The sequence below is a fragment of the Hoplias malabaricus genome, chromosome Y (genome assembly GCF_029633855.1).
Source record: "Hoplias malabaricus isolate fHopMal1 chromosome Y, fHopMal1.hap1, whole genome shotgun sequence".
NCBI lineage: Eukaryota > Metazoa > Chordata > Actinopteri > Characiformes > Erythrinidae > Hoplias > Hoplias malabaricus.
In genome coordinates, this window is record NC_089820.1 from 35096353 (window position 1) to 35109456 (window position 13104).

Here is a 13104-nt window from a genome sequence, read left to right on the forward strand (position 1 = left end):
TTTGAACTCTGGTATGTCACCCATAATGTTGTGTCCATTGCAATATTTTGAGCAAAACTGTGCTATTATCCTGCTAATTGAACCTTCACACTCTACTCTTACTGGTGCAATGTGCAATTAATGAAGATTGGCTACCAGTCTGGTTCAATTTAGCCATGAAACCTCCCACACTAAAATGACAGGTGTTTCAGTTTCACCCCGTATGTGTTTAATCTCACCAATGTACTCACTCTCCTACATTACAAATTGACTGAGGCCCACAGTCACCACCCCATTCTCTGCCCTTCTTTCTGTCTCTACAGTGAATGATGTAATTGTCCCATAGAGCAGAGAACCACACTGATCAACCATAACATTATGAACACCTCATTGTTTCTACACTCACTGTCCATGGACCAACGAGTTGTGTGCTTTACAAAGTGGACAGTGAGTGAACACAGTGATTTAAACTCCAACAGCACTGCTTTGTCTGATCCACTTGTTTCCAGCACAACACACACTAACACTCCCCCACCAGATGGCAGTGCTGCATTAAGAATGATCCACCACCGAAATCATACCTGGTAAGTGTTGGTCCAATTGAGGTCCTGACCATTGAAGAACAGAGTGAAAAGGGGGAAAAAAGTATAAAGAGCAACAAATGTTCTGTGTTCTTTATCTATGAAACTACATAGTGTTCCTCTATGGTCTGTAGAAATCTGAGAATAGAAATTGATTGTAAAAACAAGGAAGTAATTATAAAGGTATGGTACACACACACTACCCAACAACACTTCAATGGCATGTAAGGCCACATACTTGCAAATGTAAGTAAAATATCCATATCTCCTAAATACATTCAAACCCTACAATGTCTTATGAACAAATCCAGCATCACCCTCCCCTCTTTCCTCTGTGCTGCTTCACTACAATCAATACCAGATTCCAAGACCACACTCGGCATAGACCCCTTCCCCTCAAGTCTCTGCATCTGCCTACTAGGATTGCAACAGTATGAGATTTTCACAGTATGATCACTGTGTGATTTTCTGGTCTCAGAACACATTGTGGAATAATAGTATTTAGCATATATTACTATAAGTTACACTGACCCTTAAAGAAATGACAACAAGGTTTCTTATTTAAACTCTTTAATGTAGTATTGTAGTTGGAACCATTTTTAATGAAAAATTACATTTTAATTTTTATTGAAAAAGCTGCATCTATAAATAAAAATTAATCTCTTTTTAGAAAGAATATATAAAGATCATGCATTTAAAATGTTTGTGTCACGGATCACGGGGCGGACTGACAGAGGCGGACGCACTTGCTAGAACCCAGGATTTAATATATATCAACACAAAGAAACAAAACTAACACAAACGGACTTTACAGGGAGAAGGAAGGAAACAACACGACAGGACTGGGAAACGAAACGAAACGATGAGACTAAGAGCAAAACAACAAACCTTACAAAACAAAGAAACAACACGACATGACTAGGAATGGTAACGGCACAACTTGGGATAGGAAACAAACAATAGAAAATGAACGACAACAGGAAGTGAGGGAAGGGGACTTAAATACACAACACAGATGAGACGCACCTGGACAGATAACGAGGAGGACGGGTTAACACATGACACAGATGGGGAGGCGGAACAAAGGCAGGACAAGGGCGGAGACAAGGACAATAACAGGCAAAGCCATGTGCAGATAAAGCACATGGCAGGGACAACAAACCTGACAGGACAAGGGCATGACAGATGCCCCCCCCCCCCGAATGCACAACTCCCAGGGCGCGTACACCTAAACCCCCCAGGAGCTGGCACAGGAGAGGGCACGGAAAACAAGACAAACTAGGACTAGACAAGGAACCATTAGGAGACAGGATTCAGGACAAGACGGGAACAGACACAGGAAATGGAGCTGGGAACTTGACAGGACTGGATCTATGTGACGGGACTGGGGACATGACATGAGACTGACAAAGGGGGGCAACAAGAGACTGAACAAGAGACTGGAAAGGACTAGACTGGACGGGAGTGGACACATGAGACTAGACAGGGTTTTTGACATTGGATAGGAGACTAGATGGAACTGGACATTGGACAGGACTCGAAAGAGGAGAAGGGTCTTGTGACAAGACAGAGGGTTGAAACAGGGACTGGACAGGAGATGGGACTTGAGACAGGACAGAGGGTTGAAATGGGGACTGGACAGGAGACGGGATTTGAGACAGGACAGAGGGTTGAAACGGGGACTGGACATGAGGCAGGACAGAGGGTTGAAATGGGGACTGGACCGGAGACGGGACTTGAGACAAGACAGGGGGTTGAAACGGGGACTGGACCGGAGACCGGACTTGAGACTGGACTGGAGACAAGACAGGTGACTGAACACAGGATGGGGATCGAGACTGGACAGACATAGAAAACAGAGAGAAGGCTGGTGACTGAACATTGGACGGATACGGGGACTGGACATGAGACGGGACTTGAGACAAGACAGAGGGTGGAAATGGGGACTGGACTGGACTCACAGGGGACTGGACAGGACTTGGCAGGGGAACAGGGACCAAGACGTTCAGGGGGACCGACATGAATACAGTAACAGGGACAGGGACAGACAGGGGAACCAATATAACAGGGGGGTGCCCAGGACTGGCAAATGTCTGAGGGGAAGTCTGAGAAGCCAGCCTGGGCACAACTCTAGGGATCGGCCCCGAAGTCCTATGGGCCGACCTATGGACATGACCAGGAGCGGCTGAAGCCACAGTCACAGGGGCAAATGTGGCCGTAGCCACAGTCACAGGGGCAGAAATGGCCGTAGCCACAGTGATTTTAATAACCTACGGCCCATCTCTAATCTTCCCTTCATATCAAAAATTCTAGAAAAGGTAGTAGCTTCGCAACTCCACAATCACTTAAAAAATAATAACCTCTATGAACAGTTCCAATCTGGATTCCGCCCACTACACAGCACGGAAACCGCCCTTATAAAAGTCACAAATGACCTCCTTATGGCGGCCGATTCAGGACTACTCTCCATCCTTATCCTCCTTGACTTAAGTGCAGCATTCGACACCATCTGCCACACCACCCTCCTAAACAGACTTTCCTCCATTGGAATCACTCAAACTCCCCTAAACTGGTTTAAATCATATCTCTCTTGCCGCACTCAGTTTGTTCATATCAAATCATTTACTTCTCAATCTTTCCCTGTTACTTCAGGTGTGCCCCAGGGCTCTGTTTTGGGGCCCCTTCTTTTCATTATCTATCTCCTTCCCCTTGGCCATATCTTTCGAAAACACAACATTAGCTTCCACTGTTATGCAGATGACACCCAGCTCTATTTCTCCTGTAAACCCACTCTCCACATCCCACTCTCCTCCCTTACTGATTGTCTGACAGAAATAAAATCCTGGTTCACTGCAAATCTATTAAAACTAAACAGTGATAAAACCGAGGTTCTACTTGTTGGCACTAAATCAATACTCTCAAAAACTAACAGTCCCTTAATTGACATTGATAACACATCTGTTTTCCCTTCCTCTCAGATAAAAAGCCTGGGTGTCATCCTCGACAATTCTTTATCATTTAAATCACATATCAATAAAATTACCCAGTCCGCCTACTTTCATCTACGTAATATCAGTCGCCTTCGTCCTGCCCTCACACCACATACCTCTGCCATCCTCGTGCACAGCCTCGTGACTTCCCGCCTTGACTATTGCAATTCTCTGCTTTTTGGTCTTCCACACAAATCTCTCCATAAGCTTCAATTGGTTCAAAACTCAGCTGCCCGCATCATCACAAAAACCCCTTCATTCCACCACATCACTCCTGTACTGTCTCAACTCCACTGGCTCCCAATCAAGTTCCGTATAGACTATAAAATCCTTCTACTCACTTTCAAAGTCATCCATAACCTCGGCCCACCCTATCTTTCTGATCTTCTCACTGTCGCTACTCCATCTCGCACTCTCAGATCTTCCTCCTCTATTCACCTGACTGTCCCCTGCGCCCGTCTCACCACCATGGGGAGTAGAGCTTTCAGTCGCTCTGCTCCCCGGCTTTGGAATTCGCTGCCACCTGACATAAGGAACATAAATTCACTTCTACAGTTCAAATCCTCAATAAAAACTCACCTGTACAAGATTGCTTTTAATGTTTAACTGATCCATGTTTTTAACCACGTCATATTTTAATCGTTTCTTTTACTTGTATTTTATGTATACATTTATTTTATTTCTTGCTGTTCTAATTGTAAAGTGTCCTTGAGTGTTAGAAAGGCGCTATGAAATAAAATGTATTATTATTATTATTATTGACGGGGGCAGAAACGGCCGTAGCCACAGTCACGGGGGCAGAGATGGCCGTAGCCACAGTCACGAGGCAGAGACGGCCGTAGCCACAGTCACCGGAGCAGAGACGGCCGTAGCCACAGTCACGGGTGCAGAGACGGCCGAAGCCATAGTCACGGGAGCAGAGGCGGCTGGGGCCACAGTCATTGGGACAGGAGCGGCTGAGGGAGCCGCCTTCACGGGGACAGGAGCGGCTGTGGAAGCTGCCTTCACGGAGACAGGAGGCCCTGCGACGACGTCCACGGAGGCAGGGGAGCCTGCGACGAAGTCCACGGAGGCAGGGGGCCCTGCGACGACGTCCACGGAGGCAGGGGGCCCTGCGACGACGTCCACGGAGGCAGGGGGCCCTGCGACGACGTCCACGGAGGCAGGGGGCCCTGCGACGACGTCCACGGAGGCAGGGGGCCCTGCGACGACGTCCACGGAGGCAGGGGGCCCTGCGACGACGTCCACGGAGGCAGGGGGCCCTGCGACGACGTCCACGGAGGCAGGGGGCCCTGCGACGACGTCCACGGAGGCAGGGGGCCCTGCGACGACGTCCACGGAGGCAGGGGCGGCAGGCGCCACGCTCACGGAGACAGGAGCTGCGGGCGGCACGTTCACGGAGACAGGAGCGGCTGGAAGCGCCGCGCTCACGGAGACAGGAGAGGCGGGCGCCGCGCTCATGGAGACAGTAGCGGCTGGAAGCGCCGCACTCACGGAGATGGGTTAGGCGGGCGCCGCACTCACGGAGACAGGAGAGGCGGGCGCCACGCTCACGGAGACAGGAGAGGCTGGCGCCACGCTCACGGAGACAGGAGAGGCGGGCGCCGTGCTCACGGAGACAGGAGAGGCGGGCGCCGTGCTCACGGAGACGGGAGCGGCTGGGTTCGCCGCCTTCACGGGGACAGCAGTGATTGGAGGCGCTGCGCCTAGTGGAGCAGCAGTGGTAAGCCTTCCTGCGATGACGTCCTCGGAAGCAGGGGGACCTGTGACGAGGTCCACGGCGATTCTTAAGCTTAACACTGGAGTAATCCGTCGACTCTTGAATTGAGTCCTCTGTTAGGAGATCAGGAACTGCGCCGGACCAGAGCTGATGCCGTCGACTCCAGTCTGAGGCTGCTCTTAAAGCCTCCTCCACAGGATCTTTAGGGCCAGTTCGAAATGGAGTCCGGCGAATTGCACCCCTCCTAACAAAGTAGTCCGAGCTAGCTGCGTCCATATATTGGTCGTTCATTCTATCACGGATCACGGGGCGGACTGACAGAGGCGGACACACTTGCTAGAACCCAGGATTTAATATATATCAACACAAAGAAACAAAACTAACACAAATGGACTTTACAGGGAAAGGGAAGGAAACAACACAACAGGACTGGGAAACAAAACGAAACGACGAGACTAGGAAAGAGCAAAACAACAAACCTTACAAAACAAAGAAACAACACGACATGACTAAGAATGGTAACGGCACGACTTGGGATAGGAAACAAACAATACAAAATGAACGACAACAGGCAGTGAGGGAAGGGGACTTAAATACACAACATAGACGAGACGCACCTGGACAGATAACAAGGAGGACGGGTTAACACATGACACAGACGGGGAGGTGGAACAAAGGCAGGACAAGGGCGGAGACGAGGACAATAACAGACAAAGCCATGTTCAGATAAAGCACATGGCAGGGACAACAAACCTGACAGGACGAGGGCATGACAGTTTGGTACAATTTATCACCATAAAAAATTATTAATATCTGAGAAATTGAGCCTGGGTCAGTGTCTGATCACCGGTGTGATAACCGTGCATTTTAATTCCGTGGTACATTGTGAAACCGGTTACCGCTGCAGCCTTACTCCCCTCACATAAACTGAGAGGCCCACAGAGCTCACACTAAAAAAAAACCCAGCTTATTGTGCTCTACTCTCTGCATCAACAAGCACAGCTCAGAGGCCAGCAGAGAGATCACACTCAGAATTGCTGCATATACAAATATACCTAATAACTCTGCAATGGCAATAAGAGGCATCGTATTTCCAAATCTAAGCAAAATTTACACAAACTGTGAGAAACCCTTAAATCGCTGCTTGTAGCTATATTTAGGTGTTCAAGCATGAAGTGCATGAAGCCCTATTGTAATTATTCAGATTTTTAGAGTTATGAGCATGCAGTGCTTGAAACCTTATTGTTTTTGCTAGGATTTATTTATTAGAGATTTGAGCATGAAGTGCGCGTAGAGACGAAATTCTTTGTCACAGAATCCTTGGGTTAGACCCGACAAAAAAAGCCTTAAGAACACAAGCTCTGCCCACTTATATTTTTTGCTAATTTGCATAATTTGCTAAACCTACTAGTTGCATACTAGTTCATGGATATTTATCCAATTTTCTTGAGCTTGATGTCAAAACTTTGCAGGAGTCTGACAACAAATAATTATTTAAAGAATGATGAAATTTGGATTTAAGATGGCCACCATATGCAAATGAACCTCTTCGTAAATTTTACTTAATAATTTGTAACAATTTCATACTTAAATGTGTTCAAATTTCTGATTTTTCTTACTGATATGATTTTGAGGTAGCATGTCAAAGATGGCATGAATTTCACATAGGGGGCGCTGTAAATGCCAAAAGTTTATATTCGTAACATATCAATGAATCTAAGTGGGCGGAGCTTTATACAATCTCCAGCTGTAACTCAAACAAATTAAGCCCAATCCATACCAAACTTGACAGATTTATGTAGGACTGTCTAATCTGGCTAAAATCCACCACAAGAGGGTGCTACTATTGGATAATAACTGGTCTTTTTGTTTTTGTGTGTGTGTGTGTGTGTGTGTGTTATGGCACCATCTAGGAATGCAGTGGCACCACAATTTAATCATCTCATTCTCATATTGATCATTGAGCATGTGAAATTTTTGGGGAAAGAGTTATTGAATTATAGGTGCATTTGTGGTTTGTGGAATTCATGCTGGATCTCTGTTATTAGGAAGGGACTGTACACATTGTGATGAAAGTTTAACATAATAATAATTGCTAAGGTTCAGGTCTTTAGGAGTCAGCTGATACCATGTTAGGTAAATATCTACAGGGCAGTACGTGCTTGAATGTTTATGTATGTGCATTTGTAACTGCTCAGCAACACTATGGGAAAGTAATAAATTCTTTCACAACCAGATATCACTACAAGACTAAATATTTTGTTGATCAACATTAGGTTTGAAATCCTATTCATCTGCATAAGTCAAAGGTCATAACATATGACCATAAATATTTATCATAATTAAAACCAGCTAGGGTCACCATTCATTCAATAATCTGTAACCACTTATCCAATTCAGGGTTGTGGTGGGTCCAGAGCTTACCTGGAATCATTGGGCACAAGGCGGGAATACACGCTGGAGGGGGCGCCAGTCCTTCACAGGGGAAGACACACACTCACACACACCTACGGTCACTTTTGAGTTGCCAATCCACCTCCCAACATGTGTTTTTGGACTGTGGGAGGAAACCAGAGCACCCGGAGAAAACCCACACAGACACGGTGAGAACACACCAAACTCCTCACAGACAGTCACCCGGAGTGGGAATTGATCCCACAACCTCCAGGTTCCTGGAGCTGTGTGACTGCGACACTACCTGCTGCGCCACCCATACTGCCCCTAGGATCACCAGTCATAGCCCCCAAAAAAAATAATTTTTTTTTGCTAAACTTTGACTTCCTTTAACTTTTCTTACTCACAGTTCATTAGTACTTGTGAAGCCTCACTGGCCCAAACTGCTTATTTTGCTGAAGTTTCCTTACACCCACACTTCAACTAAAATTACAAAAATTAACTTTGTCTTGGTACTTTGAGTATTTGTGATGTATTTTCTATGCACATGAAGGCTTATGCTTATGCCCATTTAAGCCTACTTCCATAATTAGCCTCATTAGCCTCATTAGCCTCATGCCCTCTAACAGGCCCATGTTCCCTAAATCCTGATTTTGCAGATTCTTGCTTCAATTGACACCGCATAGACACATATTTGTAAACACATAGACAACATAGACACAATATTGTAAACATTATTCTAGGTATTTTAATTGTTTGGGATACTGTCCATGTGAAATCTTGGACATTAGGCCTATTACTTCCAATTAGGCATATCATTATTCAAGAACCCTGTTAATTGCTGCTTGTGGCTATATTAGCTGGTACATTATTTAAAAATGTGCTAAAAATGGAATATAATACATAGTTTCTCATAGCAATATGAGAATGTTAGATCCGTTAGATTCGTAAGTCGATTTGGATAAAAGCGTCTGCCAAATGTATACATGTAAATGTAAATCTACTAATTATTAAAAATATATCATTCAACATCAGGGACAAATTATAATATGTATACACATCAGAAACAATAACCTCCCATAAGTTTTTATTGAGGTTGAGGCATAATGTAGGCATATGGGTGGCTTAGGGCTGCCATGATTTGTTAACATAACTGACACAGAAAATGCATCAACCGTATTTCTATTTACAATTGTTTTTGTTTGTTTGTTGTTAACTGTGTTTATTAAAGTTTTTCAAGTTGGCTTCCATTTAAATAAACTCTTTTCCTCAAAACTGGGTGCAGCATGATGTCAGTTGTTTTGGCCTCCAGTCATGGTGTGTCTTCAGGGCTTAAAGAATGGTACATGCATCAGCTGTTAGACATGATCTATAAAGAACTTTCTAATAGTTTTCACAGAACAATCCATCAAAAGTATTGAACAACTTCATACTGGCACTGAACAAAAATGTTTTTTCAAATGTTTTGATGATACTGACGTGATGTAAAAGAATCTAAAAAGGAAAAATATGGTTGCTAATTTGGTTTAGAGGTTTAGAGGTTCGATTCTTCATGGTAGGGCTTTTATTGTGTAGTATTCAGTCAGTTATTGCAGTGCATGAAGTTACAACCTCTTTCTGATTAGAGCACTTTGATGTAGGATGTGAGTCACAGAGCTGTCTGATTGTTATGGTGTTTATGTCATATGTATTCTCTTCCAGGTCAGTGAAAGTAAGGTTAAGCCACTAGGAGGTTGAATTAATGTAACAAGAATGAAGTTATGTAGTTGTTGTGGATTGTCCCAGACAGTGAGCATATATAGGTCGACTTATGGTGTGCCAGCATAAAAAGGCTGGCACACCACTGACTGTAGACCATTGTTGGTCCACCATGGGACCACTCAGATTACTGTCCTGTACAGGATATAACTCATTTATATTCTCCTCACACAGATTTTACATTCACAGAGACTTATATTCTGGAAAACAAAACCAACAATTGTGAGAGACATAATAATGAGTATAAGCCTGATATAAAGTGATTATGAAATAAAAATTTGACACTGTGCTGGATTAAAATTATTTACTAAACTTATTTATAAAGAATAACAAAAGAACCTAATGAATGAAAAAAATGTAAATTGGACTGTGAATGGAAAATTGCTAAAATGTGGCATTTTGTCTAAAATTCTGTTTAATCACCAGTGGTCCGCCCAGAAAATGCTGTGCACAACACTAATGGACCTCCAGCTTTGCCCTCAGGGGGCCAAGAGTGGTCCGCCATCTCCTTGCTATCAGGGGTGAGATTTTATCTGCGTTAAGAGAGTTCAGGAGTTGATTTAGAAAGAGTTGAAAATGGCAGAAAATGATTAATCTTATTATAAATGTGTGATTGGTGTTAATTCCCAGATGCTCTAAAATGTACTAAACACAACACTAAATTAGGCTTATTCGCCAACGTCTTATTTGGATTTTTAGTTCCACCCTAAATGGTGCAGTAAATGCATGCTGTCGCCACTAGATGGCAACATAAGATGACTTCCATGCGTGGAAAAAAAACACATTTGGCTTACTTCCTAAGTCTTTATCTCTTTATTTTTAAAATGTTTCAACAATCTGAAATTAAGTTTCTTGCACTTGTCTAAGTGGGCTTTTACCTTCACCAAACAGGAAAAACATTTTGTTTTGTTGTATTTTATTCTGATGTACCTAGTGTAATTCTGATGTTTACTCTGAATTCTAACATAAGTAAACTTCCACAGAGTGATTGAATGCAGCATTAACCAATCACAGTGTCCTCTCCACAAAACCACAAAACTGCCCTGGGGCATACTTCTTTGAAGTGAGCACTTTAATGAATAACCCAGCTAACAAAACAGGTCCCCAGAACTTCAGGTTACTAATGTAAACCCCGGTTCTCTGATAGCATGTGTGAGGTATCTCACTATGGGTACACCTCTCGGCGTAGTCCTGAGAAACTCCTATATCACTACGCCAGCCTCTAGGCTGGCATCCTTGACGTGGATGTTGAGGAGGAGCCTCTTCTATTTAACAACCAACCCTACTTGTTATTCAAAATGAGCACACCTCTTTCTCGCTTCAGGCAAGGAGGGTGGTCTGGTGAGATACCTCATTCATGCTGTCAGAAAACCAGGATTACATTAGTAACCTAAAGTTCTCTTTCAAGCATTTGTTTCAGTATCTCACTATGGGATATGCTAACTCCTGAATTGCCAGACATGCTCACTTCGAACACCAATTCTATCAGTATCTTGTCCATCAACAGGCTACTCTCTTGATGGATGATGCTGCCTCTCAGACGAGCCTACACTGAGCACTGTATGTGCCAAAGTAGGTGCAGTGACATCCAACCTATAAAATTTTGTAAATGTATGTGGTGAAGCACAACTGGCAGCAGCACAAATCTCCTGAATAGATACACCACGGAATAAATGCAATGATGTAGCCATCCCTCTTGTAGAATGTGCCCGCAGGCCAACTGGAGGTTGTATGCCCATGCTGGTATAGGCCATAGTTACAGTTTCCACTATCCAGTGGGATAAACACTGTTTGGAAATGGGCTTACCCATTTGAGGTTTAGCCAAGGATACGAACTGTTGATCTGACTTATGAAAAGACTCAGCTCTGTTCAAGTAAATGTGCAGTGCTCCCACTCGACATAGCATATGCAGCCTCATTTGCTCTTCAGATACAAAAACTCATCAAAACTAAAGGTGATGACTTCATACATGTGTCCACTATTTTAGAAAGAAAAGCAGGGTTATGTTTCAAAGTCACCTGCACATTGCCTGGTGCAAATTGAGTGCATGTTGGATGCACTGAGAGTGCATGAAAATCACTAACCCTCAGCTGAAACAAGTGCCAGTAAAAGCGCCATTTTCAGGGACAGGATTTTCAGCTCCACCTCTTGTAAAGGTTCAAATGGAGGATCTGACAGAGCCTCCAAAACTAATGACAAAACCCATGAAGGGGCTAGTGGCTTCGACACTGGACAGAGTCTACTGCTTTTCCCTTCTCCACTGGAACCGAGCACTGAAATGGTACTGCAAGTGATTTAGCACACAATCCCTCAAAAACTCTCCATTTATACTCAGAGGGTTCGAGTGGAAGAGGCCCTAGAATGGTTTTTACTATATTATCAGTTAAGCCTGTAGTAATTAAATTGGGCCTTTCAAGGGCCAAGTCCAAAGAGCCAGATGTTCCGGATGAGCGCAGAAAATTTCCCCCTTCACCTGTGACAGTAGATCCCTGCACAAGGGGAGGAGCCAAGGCTGTGTGTACAGTAGCTGTACTATCTCTGCTCCCCAGTGTTTCTCAGGCCAATTCGGTGCTATCAAAATGAGTGATAGACCCTCTTTTCTAACCCTTGCTAATGTTGGTAGTATCAATGCCAGTGGAGGGAATGCATACAGGAGTGTGTTTGGCCATGGATTGGACAGTGCATACCTCCCCTCCCCCTCCCCCACATTGAAGCATCCTGTTCATTCAGGGAAAAGAACAGTGGGCACTGAGCATTCTCTCTGGGTGCAAACAAATCTATGATCGCCCTGCCAAAGCAGGCCAAGATCTGTTTCACTACTGCTCTGTGCAGGTGCCAATCCCCATAATTAGGGTTGCCCCTTGACAGTAAGTCTGATGCCTGATTTAAAATCCCTGGCACATGAGTGGCTTTCAGTGATTGGAAGTGCATTCCACTCCCCACACAATCAGTCTGTGTGCCAGTGTGTGCAGTTGATGGGATCGTAGACCCCCCCTGGTGGTTTATGTATGCTACCACTGTAGTGTTGTCTGTTCTGACCAGGGCGTGATGGTTCTTCAGGAAAGGAAGAAAATGTTTCAAGGCAAGAAACACTGCCAATAGCTCCAGGTAATTTATTTGAACAGATTGGAGACTTGCACGACATACCCCATTTACAGATCTGGAACTCCCTCATATACCAATGACCAAATTGGATAGCTGCTAGCACTGATGCCATTAAAACAAGCAGTCTGAGGCACAACCTGAAGGTGAGGTGTTTACCCTTCTGAAAATGTGTGAGACAAATCTGAAAGTTTATCACCCTTTCCACAGACAACTTTGTTCTGAAGGAAACAGAGTCTAGTGTCAGACCTATGAATGAGATGGTCTGGGTTGGGATTAAAAGACTTTGTTCCAGCCTTTCATTGCAAACAAGCCAGAAAGTGTTTTCCTGTTTTCAACTTGTCTGAATAAACAAAGATGCTGTTTGCTGAAAGTAAGGAATTCCTTGACAGTCTTTCTGATGGAGTGCAGTTCATGCTAATAAAACTGTATTTCTGGCATACATTGTAAATAAGCCAGAAAGTGTTTTACTGTTTTCAACTTGTCTGTATAAACAAAGATGCTGCTTGCATTCTCCTTATTCCTTGACAGTCTTTCTGATGGAGTGCACTTCAGGCTATTAAAACTGTATTTCTGGCA